Here is a 15,528-nt window from a genome sequence, read left to right as displayed (position 1 = left end):
TCTTCTACATTTTATTCAATAAAGATCTATAAAATGCCCACTTAATGCAGCATCCTAGGTGTTGAGGCACTGCGAACTAAGAAAAATGATAAAAGCCCCACAATTTAATCAATATGCTTTTTTCTATTAAAAAGAGCTATCTTAAAATAAACTATAGCTATTGCTAAATACTGATTAACAGGGTTTCATATTAGAATTAATAGAAAACATTTGATGCAATATTTTAGGAAATATAATACCTATTAACTATACAGATACTATATGGTTAGAGATTAGAGGGCAAAGGTCTGGAGTTGGGAAGACCTGTGTCCAAATATAGCCATTGATACTAATTTACTGTATGACCCTGAGCAAGTCATTTGACCCTGTTTGCCTCAGTTTCCTTATCTGAAAAATGAACTAGAAAAGGAAATGGCAAACCATTCCAGTATTTTTTCCAAAAAAAAAAAAAAAGAAAAACCCAGGAGGGATCACAGAATCTGACTGAAATAATTAGAGAACAACAACCACAAATATATAGATAGCATTTAAACATAACTTCTAGTTACTAATAATAATAATAACCTTCTTTCTAAGGTTTTCTTCTTTTCAATTGCCACTTAATCTGACTTTGAAATAGCCCTGCTCCATTACTAGAATCAGTCAGCCAATAAACATCTTTTAAGCACCTACTATGTGATAGCTTCTGAACTTAGTACTAACCAAATGGTATTGGACTAGCTTGGCCTGTATTTTACCACAAAAAAAAAAAAAAAAACAAAGACAAGCTTACTATCTTACTGATCTTTTGTATTATGTCTTACCCCAGTTTGTCTTTTTCACTGTTGATTTTGGTAAGTCTACAAGTGACTGATACTTTTAAATCCTCTTTTTCCAAACAATGGTTCTTCAACAGAGAATAAACTAAATCAATACTGCAGGACTGGCAATTTTTAAGCTGCATTTAACAGAAAATATCTTTAAAAGAATTCATTTATTTTTCTATTAAATGTCATTAAATTTATTACAAGTTGGAATGGTTTAAATGTGTAGGGAATAGATAATCAAAGCTCAGAGACAAGATGGTACTAGGCTGATAGAATAATATAAGCAAAGGACAAAGATTCTGCAGAGTATGTTCAGGGAGCGAGTAATTCAATTTTACTGGAGCTCAGAGGATATAAATGTAAGTTCTCTGAGGACAAAAACTGTTTTTGGTCTTGCATCCTAGCACAGTTGGCACTCAATAAATATTTGTTTAATTAAATAATGGTAGATAACACCAGAAAGACAAATTGAAGACAAATTATAAAGGATCTTGAATTCCAGGCTAAGATAATTAGATTTACTTTGGCAAATAGTGGGGAGGTCTGAAAGAGTTTCAAGCAATAGAGAATTTCTTCTTTACTTTGTACAGAGACTGCAGTATTTCAGCTGGAAATGACTATAGAGGACATGAAGTCCAACACCCTTGTTCTTCAAATAAAGAAAATGAAGCACAGACAAATTCAATGACTTGCCCAGAGCCCAGTAAGAACCTGAGGTAAGATTTGAACTCAGATCTCTCTGATTTCAAGAGACCTCTGAAGGAAAAGTCTAATATGGGAAAGAAAGTACTCTTTCTGAAAACATGCTTGGGGTTCCCAAATTTCTACCTGTATTGTTGGTTGTGTTTTTAAATTTTAAACAAATAATTACATTTTAAAAATCTGTGAATATTCAAATCTATTTTGCTCCTGTACCAAGAGCCAAGTTAATGACAATAAATTACCAAACACTAAGAATTTCCAGGTTTTCCCTATTACTGGGGTTGTGGTTTTTATTATAATCTGACTATGAAGCCAGAAAAAATAAGTCTTAGAAGAGAGTAAGTAAAAGAAATGGTTTTCTAATTATTTTGTTGCTAGACTTTCTTTTAAAGCCTAAAACATACAATTTGTCACTGGATATGTAAAGTAAGCCCCAAAGTCCATTGACCTGAGAGTCTCTTTATATTAGTGGAAAATCAATGGCCTGAGCCTACAGGTGGAGTAGAAAGGAGGTTACAAGATGGGTAGGGAAGAGAGATCAGACTCTTCTGTCTCTTTTGGATTCTTCTAGTGTAATTACAACCTAAGATATGGGGAATCCCAACCTTTTTCCAGAATCATGAAGTGAGAAAGACTATCAGAAGAAGTTAATATGGAGGACTTTGATCTTGTCTTTATTCTCAATTTGCTATGAAAAACAAGAGATCAGAGCAATGTCAAATGAGGAGAGTGAAAATTAAGAGAATATAGTTCTAGCTTTATCAGCATACAGATCATTTATGAATGTGCAAGTTATTCATCACATAGTGAAAATTTTCAGAACAAACATCTTCTATTTCTCCCACTTGCCAGTATAATGTTCTAATTACTCGGGCAGTCTAACAAAATAAAATTATAATCTATTAGGATAAAAAAAATTTTCAATACCCTTTTTTCATGTCCAAGTGAAGCTGAATCTGAGACGGTACAATTCAGAATCCAAAAAATTGTGGCAATTATGAAATAGATCAGATCATTTCTAAAATATGTGATGAACATTAGAAAATCTGGAACAATGAATTCAGTTCTTATTGCCACCTTTAAGGAAGGACATAGATATAAGCTGGAAAGTATCCAGCAGAGGGCAGCTAGAACCTTGAAAGACCTTGAATTCACACCATGTGAAGATCATTAAAAGAATTAGGAAGGTTTAATCTGGGGAAAAGATGACTTGGGCTAGACATGACCCCAGCTGTCTCCAAGAATTTGGGGGACTGTCACTTAGAAGATTAAACTTCTCACACTTGTCCCTCGGAGCAGAACTTGGAACAATGACAAGAAGTCACAAAGAGGTAGTTTTAGAATGTCAGAGAAATGAGCCACTTCAGGTATGTTTTCATATAGGACCTAGGTGTTGAATATAATACAAAGAAATTCCTATTGAGGTACAGGTTGAACTAGATGGCTTTTGAGATCCCATCTTACTCTGAGAGTCTGTGTCTTTCTCAAGATTCTAGATCTACAACAGAGCATTAAAAAATTACCAGGACCACAAAGAATTTGGATTGAATTTAATATTAAAGACATATCTAGGGGCAGCTCAATGGTGCAGTGGATAGAGTACCAGCCCTGGAGTCAGGAAGACTTGAGTTCAAATCCATCCTCAGACACGTAATAACTGCCTAGCTGTGTGACCTTGGGCAAGTCATTTACCCCATTGCCTTAAATTTTTAAAAAAGACATATCTAATTTGAACACAAGTCCTGTAACAATGTCTTACTTCAAATTAGGAGCCCAGGGCAGCAGCAAGATTATTCTGAATTCTTGGTCTAATTTTATTTTGTATGAATTTGTCTCAATTCTTGAAAAGAAAATGTTATTCATGTTATTAATCTGTACTCATGGGAATTTAAAGCCTAAAACATACAATTTGTCATTGGATATGTAATGTAAGCCCCAAAGTCCATTGACCTGATAGTCTCTTTATATTAATAGAAAATCAATGGCCTGGGCCTACAGGTGGAGTAGAAGGGAGGTTACAAGATGGGGAGGGAAGAGAGATCAGACCCTTCTGTCTCTTTTGGATTTTTCTAGTGTAATTCCAACCTAAGATATGGGGAATTCTGTCTCATCAAAAAAGAAAAAAAAAAGATCAATCTCTCTCATGTTTTCATAGAATTGGTTTCTTTTAAGGATTGCCATAGCCTCTTATCTCTCCTTCATTTTAGTGTGTATAACAGCTAGATTCAGAAAACAATGTTATAAGCTCAGCAAAACATGAAGGTATTCCATAATATTTATCAACAACTGAATAGGGAATGCATTATCTACAACAGAAATAGAAAGGCTTAATTATTCTTCTCTCAATCTAAAATATTGTCATATAGAATGTAGGATAAAATTGTTTTCCAGCTCCTCTTCAAACAAAACCTAATACTTTCATAAATGAGGCATCCTTCCAAATAAACACAAGCTCACATAAACAAGTCCTGGGAAAAAAAAGGATAAGGATGGCCAGTTTCCATCTTTTCCCTCCCTTTTTCGGCTATTCCACTGCTGAAAAACATAGTTGAGATCATTCAAGTACAACAGCTGCTAAACTGTTCTACTTGATCTCCTGTTATAGGGGTAGGAATTCTTTCCACATTGTCTTTCTTTCTTTTTTTCTTTTTTTCTCTTTTGTTCTTTCTTTCTCCAAGTCTATAATCCTAGGACTCAGACAGCCTGTTTTGTGGTGTATTTTCTGTTTTAAAAATACTTCATGTTTTCTCTTTCTTTGGGACAAAATTAGTCTACCTTGGTTGATGGGTTTTCCCCAAACCCTCTTATACGAGCTCATCAATATTCATGCAGAATTCTATATATTAAATTTACATAAGCCTAGGACAAGAAGGAACCATACACTCCCAAGATTCTAATCTCCTATGAGGAGTCTCTGAGGCTTGCAATAAATACCTGGATTTATTATTCTGTTCACTTGTTTGGCTCAACTCATTCCTTCACACTGAGCTTAGCTAACTACAACTTAGCCAGGTGCAAAAATGAAAAAAAAAAGTGGGGGGAGTAAAAAACTTACTGACTATACCACTGAGTATTCTTAGTTGTGCAACAGCACTAAATAAAAAGCTTGAAGCATTATAAGAAATGGGAATCAACTCAAAACACCCTGAAAGATATATTAGAACTTCCCCATAATATCCCACAATTGTGCAGACTCAATAAAAGATCTATCGTGGGTTCCATGCAAGAAATGTTATCAAAATGATCTTATTAAAATGTATTCTTGTCAGTAACTCAGTCTCTTTGCATGAACTTGCCTAATAGGGAGAGTCTAATGTATTTATGAATGTAAGAATTAACATGGAACCAAAAGAAAGTCATTACAAAAGTGGGGAAGAGGTGCATTACAAAAGGGGGAGAGAAAACTGGGACCCCATTAAGTTCCCCATCACTAAAAAATACTAAAACAGACACTAGATGACTACTTTTCCAGAATATTCTATCTAAATTGTATGCATTGGAAAGAGAGTTAAATTAGATGGCCTCCAAAAAAATCCCTTCTAATTGAGAGATCCTATTATTCTGTGAAATACAAGTCTGCTACTCACTATGACTCAAATTTCTCTTAGAAAAACTACATAAACATACCACCACTGGGCATTTCTGCACACAGAATATAGAAATCACAAAACCTTAACAAATATGAATATTCAATTATTCAACTAATAAATATTTAAGTACTCAAAATTTTATAAAAATAAAGAAATAAAAAGATTGTAAAGTTCCTATACTCAATGAGTTTACATTCTTTTAGTGGGAATATATATATGTATATATATATATATATATATATAATTTAGACAAGCAGATTCTAGAAAAAAAATGAGGAGAGAGCTTTTAGGCATCATGAAAGTTGAGCCTTGAAGGCAAAGAATTTTAGAGGGCAGAGATAAAGGACAAGTGCATTACAAGTATGGGAGTAGTGTAAATAGATGCTTAGAAGTGAGCAAAACATATCAAAATTTAGAAGTGAAAAGAATCTAAAGAGATCATTAAGTCAAACTCCTTTGTTTTGCAAATAAGAAAAGGGTAATTTGCCAAGGGGTCACACAGTCTGCAAGCCTCTGAAGCAGGACTTAAACCCAAGTATCTAAACTCCAAATACAGCATTCTATCCAGTATAACATACTGTCTGTCAAAGAGTTTCATTAATCATCTCTTAACAATATATTCTAGAATTTTGCCAAGAATTGAAGTCAAATTCACTGTCTTATCATTTGCAGATTTCATTTTCTTTCCTTTTGGAACTTGTTGATTGCTTGGATCTGAAGAGAAGTTCAAGGTCAATTTGAAAGGACTGGAGCTGGGACCATTGTTGATCTTCTTTTGCATTTTCTTTTGCCCCTCCTCCCATCCCCCACAATAATGTTCAACTCTCTGACTTGTAAGGAGCTAAATGCTAGTACCTCATTGGAAAGAGAACTTCATGGTGGCTACTGTGATGAAGAACTCCAGTCACCCTGGACTAAGAAAGAAAGATATCTCACATCTCACAGTATATAACTACTTTTATCATTTAAACCTGAAGTCAAAGGTTAGATATATTTTGGTACAGATGTCTCTCTAGTGTCCAAACCTTCAGGTCTTTGTCAACTTTAATAATGAACCATGTAGGGGCAGCTAGGTGGTGCAGTGGATAGAGCACCGGCCCTGGAGTCAGGAGTACCTGAGTTCAAATCTGGCCTCAGACACTTAATAATTGGGCAAACTACTTAACCCCATTGCCTTGCAAAAAATAAAAAATAATGAACCATGTAATGGTAGCAGTACCTCCTCAAGACATTTCAAGATTGGGGGAAAGAGGAATTCATTCATAAAATGAATGTGGGGGCGGCTAGGTGGCACAGTGGATAAAGCACCGGCCCTGGAGTCAAGAGTACCTGGGTTCAAATCTGGCCTCAGACACTTAATAATTACCTAGCTGTGTGGCCTTGGGCAAACCACTTAGCCCCATTTGCCTTGCAAAAACCTAAAAAAAATGAAAATAAAATAAAATAAGATGAATGTGGGCAAATCATCCCTGAAGATGTTCCTTTCATTTCTTTGGAATAATATTACATCATAGTGGCCTTTGTTTTTAGAAATAAACTATCAAATTAGGTTTGAAGGAATCTTTGATCTTCTGAAGAATTGAAGTTATCATCTTTTATTCATAAGGATCTCTACTTTTTCTCTACTTTTGTTCTTCTTTCATCAAAAGCTTAGAATAGATCAGTCCTTTTGGACTCTCCTCATGGATGCCTCAGAATAAAAGTCTCATTCAAATTGACTTTGGTGCAAGAAAGAATGAATTGAACACCTAATATTGGTCAACTACTTTTAAAATGGTAGCAGCAGAGGGAAGAGGTGTATTTCAACAGCCAGATGACATTACACTCAAATAAAGAATGTTTTTTGATAACAGACATTGGTTGCCATCTGTTTAAATGTCTGAGACAGCTGGGCATGGTCATTTAATTCTTATGAGTTGGTTTAATGGAATTGTGTTGTAAATGGATCATTTTAAGATGATGTGAGTTCAACTGAAGTCTCATTAGGGTTAAAAAAGATTTGAGAATCCTCAATCTTTTCTGAAACTGAACTGGACAAAAATGTTTTACCTTATAAATTCATCTAAATTTGACTCTATTCTGTATATTTGATTTCAGACTGCACCATTCACTATTCAGCATTGTATGTTTCTTTCTTCACTACACAATTACGAATTTTGTTCACATACACAACGTACAAATTTTGTATTCCAAAAATATAGAATAAAGATTATTTTGGAGATTTTAATAGAGTAGTGAAGTTTCATTATATCTTTAAAATCATATATAAAAGGGTATATATAACATAAATTTTTAAAAAAGCATTAAAGTCTAATAGCTACAAGTTCAATATTAGTCAAACAATATGAGATGGAAACCAAAAAATTTTAGGACTAGGAACTAAGGAAATTATAATTGTGATACACTTTGCTTTGGTCAAATCCTATCTGGATTGTTATGTTCAATCCTCTATATTACATTTAGGAAGAAACATTGACAAGCTAAAAATCATTCAAAGGTCAACCAGGAAAAATGACTGGAGAACATGTCATACAAAAATTATGGGAAGAGGAAGATGAAAGGAAAGGGAGATGGAAGGGGGGGGGAGGAGAAAGAAGTAGAAGGGAAAGAGAAAGAGAAAGGGATTCTATGATTAAATTGGTTCTAATCTTCATGAATTTAGTTGGCCTAATTCTACTATTTCTATTTTGGAATTGCTTCTTTGATCCTTAATGTAGCAGAGAGATCCTTAGGTTTAAGAATACCTATCTCAATGGTCAAAGTTTATGCAAAGACAATTTACAGATGAGGAGATCAAAACAATCCATAGTCATATGAAAAATTGCTCTAAATCATTACTTATTAGAGAAATACAAATTAAAACTTCTCTGAGGTACCACCTCACACCTCTCAGACTAGCCAATATGACCAGAAAGGACAATGATCAATGTTGGGAGGGATGTAGGAAATCTGGGACACTAATACATTGTTGGTGGAGTTGTGAACTCATTCATCCTTTCTGGAGAGCAATTTGGAATTATGCCCAAAGGGCAACAAAAATGTGCATACCTTTGATCCAGCAATACCACTACTGGTCTACACCCTGAAGAGATGATGAGAAAGAGTAAAAACATCACTTGTACAAAAATATTCGTAGCAGCCCTGTTTTGGTGGCAAAGAATTAGAAATCAAGTCAATGTGCTTCAATTGGGGAATGGCTTAGCAAACTGTGGTATATGTATATCATGGAACACTATTTGTTCTATTGGAAACCAGAAGGGATGAGAATTCAGGGAAGCCTGGAGGGATTTGCATAAACTGATGCTGAGTGAGATGAGCAGAACCAGAAAAACATTGTACACCCTAACAGCAACATGGGGGTGATGATTAACCTTGATAGACTTGCTCATTCCATCAGTGCAACAATCCAGGACAATTTGGGGCTGTCTGCAATGGAGAATACCATCTCTATCCAGAGAAAGAATTGTGGAGTTTGAACAAAGACCAAAGACTATTACCTTTAATTTAGAAAAAACTGATATCTTATGTAATTTTACTATCTCTTATACTTTATTTTTCTTCCTTAAGGATATGATTTCTCTCTCATCACATTCAATTTGGATCAATGTATATCATGGAAACAATGTAAAGACTGGCAAATTGCCTTCTGTGGGAGATGGGGAGGGAAGCAAGATTAGGGGAAAAATTGTAAAACTCAAAATAAATAAAATCTTTTTTTTAGGTTTTTTTTTTGCAAGGCAAATGGTGTTAAGTGGCTTGCCCAAGGCCACACAGCTAGGTAATTATTAAGTGTCTGAGGTCAGACTTGAACTCAGGTCCTCCTGACTCCAAGGCCGGTGCTTTATCCACTATGCCACCTACAGCCCCTAAATAAAATCTTTAAAAGAAAAAAAAAGAATACCTGTCTCATCATCTATTATTTTACCCCATCTCAAAGGCCAAAGTTGCCAGCCAAATCCCAGCAGAAAAACAGATTCTTCCCTATCTGAGCCATAAAAGCTATCACCCATTGAGTTTTGTTCTGGTGTCATCATCATACCCTAAAACTGGAAAACTTTGCTCTGATCCCACTGGAAGCTGCTAGTGCTCTTCCGTCATTTCCATTTGAACTGCTCCTCAAGTAAATGCACTTCAGTTTTCTAATATAGGAGTCAGAATTGTGTACTCACCAAATCACATTTTCCAAACCCAAACATGGCAGATAATTAAGAGCATATTATATAATATACATAATTCGTTTCAATTTTAAGTAAGGGGAAAAAAAGAAGTCATCATTTTTAGGTATTCTAAAAATCTAGATGTAAGTACCTTTCTTAGGCTCTTCATTACAGCCCTCTACACGGAGAGACAGAAAAAGTAAAAAGATTAATGGAATTTTTTTTTATCAACTCTTCTAAAAGCCTTCTCAAATGTCCTCTAAATCACTATTAAAAATGTGGGATCATTTAAAATAAACCCTATGATTAGCCCTTCAGTCAATACTAGACTGTGATTCTTTTTTAAGTTCTTACAAACTCTAAATATCCCTTTTCCCTGTAATGGGAAGATCTCTGATCATTATCCTATGAGTCATAGAACTAGAGGTGTCATAATAAGACATCAACATTGGATTTTAATGGAGAATAGACACTTTAAAGATATAAATATAATTCTAATTCTTTGAGAGGATGATCAGCCTCCTCAACTAACAGCTACTAGTTATGTCTGTCCAAAGTATCTAAATGCATAATGCTAATGCTATCTTACCATAAAATCTCTATTTCTGTTATTGCAGTCTGCTAAGGCAAACAGTGCTGAAATGAAAATTTACAGCTTCCAAATAGAGTGGGATTATCACATCCTGTAGACTAAGCCCCTTTGCTGCACTGACTTCACCTCCTACCAACTCAGCATCCCTATGATCCCACCCCCAACTGAAATAATAACTGTTTGAAGAGCTGGCTTTGGAGTTTATTGGGATTAAAATTTCTTGTTCTCTCAAGCAAAATTTTTCTTGGATAATCATGCAAAATTCTGCCTAGAAAGCATCCAAAAAAATCAAGTACAAATCTCATAGACGCGCTATTTTTTGTTAACAAGAAGCATACTGGCTAACGTAGCACTGGTTAAAACAAACAACATTTCAGGGTCCTGCAGGAAACTCAAAGTTGCAAAATACTTGTTGATCTGAATCTTTAATGAGTTTCCTCACCAGGGATTCCCTACATCCATGAAATCATAAATCCAGATCCCCCTCCCCTCCAAAAAAAATTTTTAAGAGTAGTATTCTTCTAGTACAGTAGAAAGAATACTGATTTTTGAAATCAGAGAGTTTGGATTCAATTTCCCCCTCCTCACACTGCCTCAGTTTCCTTGGATGATTTCTGGGATCATTTCTAACATCAGCGCTGTGACCTCATGACTATCTAAGAACTGTATGATTTCTCTGTTGGAAAATAAACAAGAATGAAGCCTAACTTTGCAAGAATGTCTCAGGATTTCAAGATACAGACAGAATATTTTAAAGATCTAGCTATTATGGGTTTTTAACGATATGCAAATCTTTTAGGGAACTCCTAGTTTACATAAACTTACTAATTATGTGCAAATCATGTGAAAGGTGTGGTATAGTGTTTTGGTTCTTTGTCACTCTGTTCCTAAAATATACCAGTCATATTTAGATGTTGCTAGCATCTCCTTAGGTAGGGCAGTGGATAGAGCACCTGGTTTGCAGTCAGGATGTCTTGAATTCAAATGTGATCTCAGAAACTTACCCACTGTGTAATCTTGGGCTTAACTGAGTTTGTCTCTATTTCCTCATCTGGAAAATGAGGTGGAGAAGGAAACTGCAAACCACTCCAACATCTTTGCCAAGATGGAATCACAGAGGCAGATTCAACTAAAACAATTGAACAACAACTAAAGTATCCCCTTCCCTCCCTCACTTCTTCACAGAATGGGAAAACAATTGTTTGTATCAGTAAAATAGTAAAAGTTGACCTGGAAAAATAACTCAATATGATTATAGAGAGCTTGTATGGGATATCATGTTCCCAAAACATTTCAAGCCTCAAGAATAAAAGCCTCATTCATTAGAAAAGAGTTCCTAATCTCCCTATATCTCCTAGGAATCTGTGCATGAACTCAGCCTCCCAGTTTAAAGGAAGACTGAAGTAACCCAAAGGTGGAAAATATGTGGGCTTGTAATGGACAGAAAAAGAAATCACTACTCAGAGACAAAGATAGGAGTGGGGGTGGGGATGGGAATAACATTAGAAAATGTATATGTGAGAATAGAGCAACTATAATCTAAGAGAAAGACTGTGGAGCTTAAGTCAGTGTGTGAGGAGAATGTGGAACAAGGGTTTGCAAGTCCATAAGGCACAAGGAACTGAGACAGGACCTCAGGGAAAGAAACCTCAAGAAATTAATACTGTTCTGCTAAGAGTTCCCCCCCAAAAAAATTGAGCCTATAAGTTCTAAAGAGCTCTTTCATGCCTCCTTTCCCCCCTCCTTCCTACCTTATACTGGATGATTTAAAGTGATTAATTAGGAGCTGAGGCTAATGCTCTGGCATAGTCATCAGGGATGGGCATGAGAAGCACATAAGTAATACTTGATCCAATTCTTTGCTATTTACTTTGGCATTCTTCTTCATCAAATGCTTTCTGTTTTGATTTTATATGTCTATTGGATTGGTGAACTGGAATAGCTCGATTCACAATTGAAATAGAGCCAGGAACCTGGATATATAGCCTTTGGGAGTTATGTCAAAGAGGATTCTTGAGAACTCTGTTATATTTGGTACTTTCAATATTTCTCCCTGTTGATATTGCTCTTAAAATCCGGTTCATGTGGTTATGAGATCTGAAGTTAGAAAATTAATCTCTCTTTAATTTATTTGTCATCTGAAGTAGTTGACTTTTTTAAAGTTTGCAAAAGCATTTCACAAATATTATCCCATTTGATCCCCATTTTAGAGAAAAGTCTACTGAGACACAGGTTAAGTCACTTGTCCACAGTTTCAAAGTTAGTATCAGAAACAGCATTCAATTTTAGGTCTTCCCTTACTTTAAGTCCCACTCTTTTTCCACTGGATCCTAATGACTCTTATATAAACAAATATTGAAAATATGCATCAATTTCAGATTACATAGTCAAGAATCAATAACCTTTTTCAGTCCATTTTCACTCCACTTTCCCTCTAGAGCCACCATTCTTGACATTGGAATTATATTGACTAGGAAGTAGGATTGGGGATTAGACATGGTAGAGTTCCCTCTAATTCTAACATTAGATGGGATCAATAATGGGAACTGACATTTATATAATGGTTTAATGTTTACAAAGTACTTTACACGCACTCTTTCATTTGATCTTTACAATCATCTTGTGAGGTAGCTACTACAAGAATCATGATCCCCATTTTATAGATGAGGAAAATGAGCCCCAGTGAGACTAATAGATTAGTCTATAGTTATATAGCTAAGTTATCATCAGAAGTGGGTTTCAACCCAGCTCCCAATTTTTTTTAGAGTTAGAGGAAACTCTAATCCTTATCTTATCCTAATTCTATTTCCTAACCAACAATACTCTTTCCACTAAGTCAACATGCTCTCTTCAATCAAAACAAATAACACCTAAAGACTAAAATCATTATTTTATTTTTATTCTATTCATTAATTATGGATATTTTTCTTTATCATTTCTAAAAAGGAGGGAGGGATATTATTCTACTAAACAGAAATGTACTGATTACCTAATATGTGGTTTTGAGGATGAAAAACCCTACCACTCCATTCAGTGCCATTATTCTATGTTTGGCAGTCCCAAGGTCATTTCAATTCCTCTGTCTTTGCCAGCAACACATTCATCACAACTGTTGACAGCCTTAACAAAAGAACCAATGAGGATGGGATAGAAAATCATACAACTTGGAAAGAACTTAAAGAAAGTTTCAAGGCTTGTTATTTGGAGGGAAGGAGGTATCCGAAGTCATTCACAGGGATCCTTCTTCCAGTATGAATTTTACCAAAACACACTGAAGTTCAGAATATTCTCCAAATAGCCATTCTATTATTCTCCACTGTAATCAATTATTTATCAAATGCTAGTCATAAGGAATGTTGGCTTAATTTTTTTTAAACACCTGTGTACTTCCAAAAAGCATGACAGATGAGCAACATTTTAAAATTCACTTTTGTTATTTGTTGCTGGATGACAGGGATATATTTACTCAATGCAGATTAAATAACTCATTCCACAATTGTACCAGTAACTGAAATCATAAAAGTAAGAAGGAACCATTTAATCCATATAACACTGGAAATTAAGATTCAGAAATTTGTATTTGAACTTAACACCTTGCCTCCCAATCTAATTTTCTCTCTACCAGCTAATAAAAGTGGTGTGAATCCTGGGACCCTTGACCCTATCATAGGTGAAGTTGGAAATAGTAAGTGGTTTTAATGTTTTAGTAAAGTTAAGTCTAGTTTTGATTATGTGTTAGTAGAATATGTTAATTAGGTTGGGAATAAAAATATTTTATTTCCTTTATCATTGACCCGGCTTTAGGGGTTATGGTATATTGATTGACTATGGATCTTACCTCTTTTTTTCTCCTACTCTCCCTCTGGCACTGTAATTTATCTAAAAACTTTAGTTCACTCACCTTTGAAGGATGGTATTATATGTCATCACATTAGAAACATTGCTTATTTTATCAATGGATCATTCTATCATACATTTAGATTCTCAATAGTCAGTCAAGCCCAAACGTTCTCAGTTCCCTAAGGAAGTTTTAACTGGAAAATATTTATGGGGGAAAATAAAATAAAATTAGAAAAGAACATAGATAAAATGCTAATATGTGATTTTCTAAACCAATATGGGTCAGAAGTATGCTTTTGTCCAGTTTGGAGGACCTAATTTCTACTTGAGTTTAATTCCACTAATCTAACACAGCTCTCTCATATAGATAACAAAATGAGACCCAAAGAGTTTATTTAATTTACCCAAGCTCACACAAGGAGTAAATGGTAGCCCTAGGATTCAAACTAAAACCAGCAGTGGGGGAAAAAACCAAATCATATTGGATATCAAGAATCAATTGTTAAATATTCACTGTAAGTATTCATATTTCAGAAATCCATAAATTACAGATTAGTCTTGATTTAGTGTTTTGTTGATTTCTAGACTTAAGAAAGTGATAGAGAAAAAAATGTTAATAATGCAAGTTAAACTTAAAAGTGTTTCGCATTTTTTCAGAGATCCATATTAAACATTTACAAGCATAGCCCTGACTAAAACTTCTGACCTATTTCACAAGGTCACATTCCCTGAGGTGCACACAACATCCCTATGAAGTAGAATAGCCTGCTTTGTTGTCATTTTATAAATATGGTAATTAAGCATAGTACAATGATATAACCAGTTAGTAGGGATGAGAACTGGACTCTTATCTGCATTACATCCAGGATGCTAAAATTGTGTTCCAAATACCCCTGACTGAGAAAATCAGGATTCTGCACAGTTGGGCTGGGATTCTGATTTTTAAAATTGCCCAGTGCCCTCTCAGGCACCCAATGGATTAGTTTGGTTGGAACATAGCCAATGCTACTCAAACACCACAAATGACTACAGGCTTCAATTGTCACCTTTTTCAAGAAGTCTGGAAATAAGAAAGTGTATTGTCTTTGTAAATTCTATTTCCACTTGGTTGAATGCAAGAAAATGATAGCAGAACTCAGGGAAACTGTTTCATTAAATGATTTCTTCAGTTCTATCACCTATCCCCTCAATACATTTTCACAACTGATTATCAACCTCATATGACTATACCAGAAAAATATTTTATTTTTGAATTCACTTTAAAATTAAGTAAAAGATCAAGAACACTGATATCTTGCAGCAAATCTTTTCATTTCTCCCCTCAGTTTCTCATGTAGTGTTTCTAGCGAGAAGCCTATTTACATAAGAGGAGTCTTTGTCTAAGAGCCTAAGTCTTTCACCTCCTTAGTTGAATATCCTTCATTGTGACTGATTAAAATCAAAAAGTGGCTGCCTCTTTAGCCTGACCTTAGTATTTGAAGGTTTTTAAGACTTTTTGGAGAAATCTAGGGAGGGGAAGACCAAGGAGACACAGCTTTAGGAAAGCTATGAAATACAATCAAATTTTTTTTTAAATTCTGCAAGATCTTATATCTTCTCATAATTCTCATTAACCCCTCTATAACTATGACTGTACTCTCACCTCTCAATTACTTATAACAAATGAATGAAACAAAAAAATTAAGTGCTTATAACCAAATTGCTAAGCATTTGTAATGCAAACAGAAAAATAAAGGTTATTTCATCTCTCAAAGAATTTACATTCTACTTGGAGGAGACAACATATGTAAGATGTTTCATCTTAGGAATTTCATCTTAGGAAAGTCTTAAGGGTTCAAGGC

Source organism: Macrotis lagotis, chromosome 1 (assembly GCF_037893015.1).
Source record: "Macrotis lagotis isolate mMagLag1 chromosome 1, bilby.v1.9.chrom.fasta, whole genome shotgun sequence".
NCBI classification, from domain to species: domain Eukaryota; kingdom Metazoa; phylum Chordata; class Mammalia; order Peramelemorphia; family Peramelidae; genus Macrotis; species Macrotis lagotis.
The sequence above is the reverse complement of the archived record's forward strand: the minus strand, read 5'-3'. Positions refer to the sequence as shown.